This window comes from Macrobrachium nipponense, chromosome 34 (genome assembly GCF_015104395.2).
Source record: "Macrobrachium nipponense isolate FS-2020 chromosome 34, ASM1510439v2, whole genome shotgun sequence".
In the NCBI taxonomy this organism is placed as follows: Eukaryota; Metazoa; Arthropoda; class Malacostraca; order Decapoda; family Palaemonidae; genus Macrobrachium; species Macrobrachium nipponense.
The window spans coordinates 65,478,171-65,486,418 of NC_061095.1; positions in this window are offsets into that span (position 1 = coordinate 65,478,171).

The window sequence follows — 8,248 nt, forward strand, 5'->3', positions numbered from 1 at the left end:
GATTCCCCTGATTGGAAACACGCATTAAGGCAAGAAATATATGGAAAACTTCATAGAAACTACAGACACTTTGATTAGAAAACTGGACAGAAAATTAAAGAACCTTATCAATGACAGTGATTGGACCAATAATGCTAGAAGTGATTGTGTGGTGAATTTATCGAGCAAACAAATAAGTGATAATGCAGTGAGTGCATTAGGCTTTGGGTTGTCTTTCTTCATTTGTAACAAACCCTCAGCTTTATCAATAGCGACATCTCTATATAAGTTTGAAAAATACTGTGACCTACCACAAAATCATTTGGACATTATCAAAGGCATGACATACAGTGCTACGCAGGCCTATCATGAAAATAACTTCCCCGCTCGCTACAGAAAAAGTTTAAAAGAATTGAAGAATGATAATAGCTTACACATTACCAAGGCTGATAAATCGAATAGTTTAGTGGTTCTGGACAAAACTGACTACAAATCACGCATGCACACTTTACTAGAAGATGAAATAACTTACAAAAAAACTTGCAAAAAATCCGTTGGACCAAGCAATAAAAAACTTTAATATCAATATCAAACAAATTCTTACAGATAAAAAAGAACTTTTGTGTAAGTTAACTGTAAAGTGTCCCTCATTATCTTGTTTATATGGCCTAGTCAAAACTCATAAGGAAAACAAACCTATGCGCCCAATTATTAGTACTGTAGGATCAATTGCTTATAAACTATCTAAATATCTTACTAAATTGTTATCCCCGCTACTAGGAACTGTATCTAATTCACACATCTGGAATTCTCTTGATCTTGTGGAAAAATTAAATAACATTGTACTAAACCCTAGCGATATCTTTGTCAGTTTTGATGTATGTTCTTTGTTTACAAAAGTCCCATTGACTCTGTGCGTGCTGGAATACTTAAGTAATGAACTTGTACTGCATGAATTGCCTATGTCGTTAGTCACATAATTTCCTTGATTTTAAGTTATGTATTTGTGATTGCAGATTTATTTTTAATGGAGAGTATTACCAACAAATATTTGGTATGGCCATTGGAAACCCTTTATCACCTCTCCTTTCAAACTTAAATATGGAGTTTTTTGAAAGACAACACCTCCCAAATATCTCACTTGTCCCTTAAAATGGTACAGATATGTAGATGACATCTTAGTAGTCTTAACTGTTTTGGTATCCATGTAAATGATTTATTGTCTAAGTTGAATAATTTAGTGCCATCCATAAAATTCACTGTTGAAATTCAAAATAACAATGTCATCCCTTTCCTAGATGTATTAATACATAGAGAATCTTTCCAATGTAAATTTAGTATTTATAGAAAACCCACAAATAATCTAACAATATGTACATTTTTATTCTGGCCACCATCTTAATATTAAAATTTCAATGTTTTCCTCTATGTTTCTACATGCTTTGCGTATCACGAGTCCACAATATCTTGACCAAGAAATAGAATACATAAAAAAGATAGGAAAGGATCTCTGCTACCCACCTCATTTAATTGATTTATGTTATCAAAAAGCTTACAAAAAGTTTTATAGTGTTGCTATTAATGAAAAAGAAATGCCTAAAAATGTACTTAGCTTGCCTTACTTTCGTGGATTTGAAACCATAAAATCAATATTCAAATCGTTTAATGTTAATGTAGTGTTCACTTATAACAATACCATTAAAGATATGCTAATTAAGATAGTCCCGTAACAAACATCATTTACAAAATTCCTTGTAAGGATTGCCCAACAATTTACGTTGGTCAGTCAAGTAAAAAATTTTATGTGGTACGTATTAAGCAGCATATGTATTCAGTTAGAACAACCCAGACTTCAAATGCATTGTTTATCCATCTGAGTGAAAAATCTCATTGTATTAACTGGGGTCATACCTCTGTAATTGGTAGATCTAATGATTATGTTTCAAGAATTTACTGGAATCAGCAAATATACAAATCAGTAATAAATTACAACCTAAATCTTAGTCCGGGATCGTACCATTTGGACCCGTATATTTGTAAAATGTTTATGAAGGACCTTAAAATAAATGAACTACTAATAAATTAGTCCCACATGTAATATATTTATTATTTTTCTCTCTCTCCCTCTCTCTCCTCTTCTCTCTCTCTCTCTCGCTCTCTCTCTCTTCTCTCTCTCTTATCGAACTCTCTCCCTCCCTCTCTCTTGCTCGATATATTTATATTCTTTTTTCTCTCTTTTCATTAATTTTTTGGGGAAAATTTTTGTCAATTTCATGGTAATAAGTTGTATATGCCTCCTTGTTTTTTCAAAATGTATTGTTTTCTGGAGGAATCATCTGTTGACCACGTGTGTATCCTCCAAGGTGTGGCTGCCTAAAAATTCGCTTATACTGCCCTCAGGCGTTTCCTCGTTTCTGTAGAGTGAAATCGACCTTATTGCTAATCTTGTGTGTCAGTTTGGATATTAATCCTACTTGACTATGTTTTTCCTATGTAAGATCAGTTGTGCCTGAGTAAAAGGTAGCACTAGACCGAAAGTGCTTGCCTATCTCGCTTTTCATTTTTTTCCTTCGTGGCAAAAACCTTTATTTATACATAGCATCACGTTTTATATACTTTGTGAACATGTTATTCAAATATATATATATATATATATATATATATATATATATATATATATATATATATATATATATATATGAAAATGTGCAATGCATTTCCCATTGAATTTCCATCGGAAGTAAGATGAAATTTTATCAGGGAATGTGAGTGAGCAAAGGAGTGTAAGAGAGAGAGACAGAGAGAGAGAGAATCTTTGTCAAGAATTGTTATTCATGTTTTATGATTATGAGGAAGACACCTGGATTAGTAAACCTGGAATAGAGAATTCAGGCCAAAGGCCAAGCGCCGAGACAAGTGATGACGTCATTCAGCTTTGAAAAGAAAATTGCCAATAAAACGGGATCAAAGGTGTAACAGGAGGAAAAACCTTTTCGCAGTTACACTTTCACTCATCCTAAAACCCACTATGCTTAAAATTTAGAATCTCACCATCTTGGATAAGCGTCTCTTGTTCCACCGGCTCCCACTTTTACGCTTTATTCTTCTTCCTTCTACCTTCTACGCCCTGAAGTGGCGCAAATACGCCCATTTTACGCTCGATCAGCGGCTGATATAGAATAGAGATTGGAGCTCAGTATCTGTTTTACCCAGGAACGAATTTCAAGGTTTTAAGAGGGAAAAGAGACCGGTTATTCTCTGAAGAAAGGAGGTGTTTCTCAACTCCCAGGTGAACGGTGGGGAAACGGCTGGTCTTGAAAAGGGAAGACTGCAAAGGGTCTTACTTATTGAGAGTTTCCTTCTGCATTGTGGCCACCCAACAAAAAAAATGTACATCGGAGGAAAAAAGAATCTCAAAACTGAGAGAGAGAGAGAGAGAGAGAGAGAGAGAGAGAGAGAGGGGGGGGGGGATGCCAACTCATGCTGCAGTCTCAGGTGGGATGCAAGCTAAGGTGTGTGGGTTGGGTGAGGGCGGGTTGTGGAGGGCATTGTAGGACTGGATAAGTTCTGCAACGTCAACCCCTTTTGAATATAAGGGACTTGATAATGAATCAGAGTTTTTTTTACCTGTTCTCAGACAGAAAAGATAAGGAGGTTTTAGTAATCTGTTCCCTGAAAAAGTGGCACTGCTGACCATATCTATAAAAATTACTATTCAATTCGATTAAACTGCATTCTGACCTCATTCTTCATACCAATATGAAGATTTAATGTAGGGTATGATAATAACCATTATTCTTTTCAAGGTTATGTGTGAAAAGAAGTTATTTATGTTTATTATGTTTGCCAACTCATTTTCAACATTATTCATGTGATGGAAATGTCATATTAATCACACAGTATTTGGATTTTTCTTTGGATGTTGCTGGTCATTGTTAAGAAATGAAATGAATTCTCTCTCTCTCTCTCTCTCTCTCTCTCTCTCTCTCTCTCTCTCTCTCTCTCTCTCTCTCAATCCGTTTAAAGCTCTGAACTAATCCAATGTATTCCTGAACGCTCTTTGCTTCTATCTGTATTCCCATCCGTATGGAATCCACGATTGTAAAACTCTGTGTTGAAATACGCTCTTATTCATCCAGCGTCACTTCCAGCACATTTACTGGACTAGAAACCTTGGCGATATTCGTGTAATTCCATCAACTAACATTGTTACTCTTTTATTGTTACACTTTTCCCTGGAAACTTGATCCGTTTGTGTCTGGAAACTGGAAAGGTATTACTGGGAATTACTCCCTCGGGCTCTTTTGAGCTGTTGGGGGAATGGTTTCCAGTGTTGGAGTGTTTAAATAAATTATTTTGTTGGAGGAGAATTTCTTCACCAAGAGGATGAGAATTTATAGTTCATATCACGAGAATCGATGAATAAGACACCGATGGGGGAGAGGCCATTGTTTCAAACATCAAAAACTAGTTTAAAATGGTTTTTTTTTTTTAGATAAGGTTTGGAAACAGCCAAAGAAAGGAAGCAGGAATGGAGGTAAAGTAAAAAGTTAAGAAGTGAGTGCAACAGGGGCAAAGGGACGATACGAACCACCTTCAGTCATGCCTACAGTGCTCCTTTACCTGAGGAGTAGTTTGAGAAGAAAATGCAAAATTGGAAAAAAGATACAATGCGGAAATGACAGACGCTCTTTTACGCGAGAAGGGAACTCAAAGACAAAGACAAATTAAATGAAATACAAAGAAAGAAGTGAAGGAAGGAAGAAGGTAGACGCAATTAATAAAACAATAAAAGGAATAACTGATTTAAATCATCTCCTGTGGAAACGAAAAGATAATCGTTCATTACCTTGATCACTTTGGAAATCTCATCACTCACCTTTGGCGTTGGTGTTCTCTCTCTCTCTCTCTCTCTCTCTCTCTCGTAGTAGCCATCTTGCTTGGTGAGACGTACCCGCGTGAAGTCACAATAATCAAACAGATATCACAAGTTTAACATACGACTAGAATTTGAGAAATATCTAGAAGTGTTCGTGAACTATCGGTGATAAGATTAGTGTGAAAATAGTAGGATAAAGCGTCTTCTAAGTTAGTTTATCAAGTGTAATACTATAAATCAGAACAAGATGGCAGTAAGTTCCAACTGCGGGAAGAGGTGGCGTAATTTGGCGTGTTTAGCAAATTCGCAATACGATGAGGTAGCAGGAAGGGAACTGGCATTTCTCATCTATGAAATCAGCAACAGTCCTAACCAAAAAGATACAAAAGCATTCATAGATATATTAGAAGGATATAATCCTTCAAACTGGAACAAATCTAATGAAAACATCTTGAAAATAATTGAAGAAGTTCCAAATAAAATCCAAGTGGTCAAGAGACTCATAAAGAAAATATACATAAACCAACATATTCCGACAAAGAAATGAATAAGGTGAATCTTGTGAATATCCTAATTGATGCATTAGGAAAAAGAATGCCAAAAGCATGCAAACTGTGTAAGGTTTTGTATAGCATAGTCAATCCACAAAACCTAATCAGAAATGTGCTGCATGCAACATTCCGACCCATCCACAGTGTGCTGAGGTAATACAAGATTTGAGAAAAGATACAAGAATTTTTTGTTCAACATGTCTATCATGGATAGACAATGTTATTAAATCAAGATTGAATGTACAAATAGTTGAGGATGAAGAAGAAGAGGAAGAGGAAGAAGAAGAAGAAAAAAGAAGAAGAGGAAAACGGAAGAAGAAGAAAACGGAAGAGAAGTAAACAAAAATGAAATGACAGAAAATAAGGAAACAAGACACAGATAAAGTATGGATGCAGATAGACAACAAAGAACAAGATAAAAGTATGGATGCAGAGATACTCATTGATATACATATGAGGCAATAAAGCAGCATACCTACGAAGAAATAAAATTACGATATGACAACAGAAAAGCAAATCCCGAAGAGGCTCTACCCAGATCTATACAATGACGGGAAAGAGGAAAAAATAGACAAGAAAGACAAAATCTGCAACCTTTTGAAAAGAGGGAATTGCAGATTTGGAGAAAGATGTTACTACAAACTCCTAAGATATGTCAAAACTATGAAATATATGGTAAATGTGCATACTTAGATGGATATGGGGATGATTGCAGAGATCTGCATCCAAAAATATGTAAAAACCTAAAAGAAGGAAAAGGATGTAAGTTCGACAAAAAATGCAAATATATGCACCCTGTAGCCATGAATCATAATCAAATAAATAACCAACCAAGTAATAAAATCCAAAATAAGAAAGAAACAAATAAAGAGAGAAATTCAAGAATATCAGGTAAAAGAGAAAAGCAAACCACCAATGAGATATGCAGAGTGTCCAGCAAAAAATTTCAAAGCATCAGCTCCGAAATTCTACTCAAGAGATAATAACTGTATTTATTATGCAAGAGGATATTGCAGAAACGGAGAAATTGCAGATTCCAGACACAAAATTAATAATTATGATGAAGGAAGATCAAATATTATGGAAAAGTTGGATTTTTTAATGTCAGAATTTCTGGAAATGAAAAAAAAGAAACAACACATACCAGAACAGGAAAGAGACATGGGAAAATCCTTATTACTACCAGTATTAAATGAAGGAGAAAACACGCAAGCCATCATAGTGATGAATGCGCAGGGTTTAGTTACGAGTAACTCAAAAAGAAAAATAGAGTACTTAGAAGAACTAACCCAAAAATGAAAAGAAAATAGATATAATGAATATAAGTGAAACCTGGTATTCCCAAGAGACTGGGAATGATGATCAAATAAAAGGGTTCCAAACTTATAGATCAGATAGAAAAAATAGGAATCAAGGGGAACCGCAATATATGGGAAAGACAAAAACAAGGAAAAATATATGAGAAATATAGTAACTCAGAATGTGAACTAATAGCGGTAGAATTTTGAATCTGAAAAATTGATGAACATAGTAATTATATTAGACCCCCTAATACTAAAGAGTTTGACTTAATAATTGGCAAAAATTGGATGATATATGTAGAAATCACAAGGACTGGACTAGTCTCCTATCTGGTGACTTCAACTTTCCTTCGTAGAATGAAAGAACGAATAGGAGATTGTGGTTGTACTTATACATATAAAAAAGAGAGTAATAGTAGTGCAGAAGATAAGAGGCAATTTGAAAAGCTATTAGATATGCTACTAGAATACAACATTCAACAAATAAATCACCTGCCAACAAGAAAGGAAAATACTTTAGACCTAGTATTTGTGAACGAGATGAATTATGTTAAAGAAATAATAGTTTATAATGCGAGTATTCAGACCATAATGTCATAGAATTAACAGTTCATTCCAAAGCAAGTGAAAATAGAGATAAGCAAGAAATGAAAAAGTGGGAAGGATATGGAAATACAACTTCTACAGTAAAAAATATAAATGGTCAGAAATTAATGAAGAATTAAACAAAGATTGGGATAACTTTTCGTAAGTGATGACATAAGGGTAAATACGGAGATATTATATAAAATATTGGAGAAAATAGTGGAAAAATATATACCGAAGAAGAAAAGTAAACATCATTCATGCATACCAAGAGACAGAAGGATCTTGTTCCAGAAAATCAGAAAGTGGAAAAAAGGTCTTGCAAAAGAAAAAAATGCATGGAAAGTTTATAAAGACTAAAAAGTAGATAGAAAATGCAGAACAAAAGATTATACAATCAAAAGAAAATGAAAAACGGGACTTGGAAGAAAAAACCCTATTAAATATCAAGCAAAACCCCAAACTATTATACTCATATGCGAAGAAGATGAATAAAAGAAGAATAGAAATAGGCCCTCTGAGAATTGAAGGGAGATTTACGATGAAAAAAAAGGAAATTTGCCCCAACATACTGGCAGAACGATATAAGAGAGAATTCACCCCTAGAATAGATAATGAAGATAATGATATAGAAGTAAGGATGAAAATAGTGAATATTTAGCTGACATAGATATTAATGAAGCTGATATTGTGCAGGCTATTAATGAAATTAAAAATGGAGCTGCTGCAGGGCCTGATGGAATTCCCGCTATTTTGTTAAAGAAAGTAGTTCATTCTATCGCAAAGCCACTTGCAATATTATTAAGACAAAGTATAGATACAGGCAAGATATATGATGAGCACAAATTAGCATATATTACCCCTACTTTCAAAAGTGGATCAAGACTAGAGGCAAGTAATTATAGGCCTGTGAGTCTAACATCACATATTATGAAAGTGTATGAAAGGGTAAT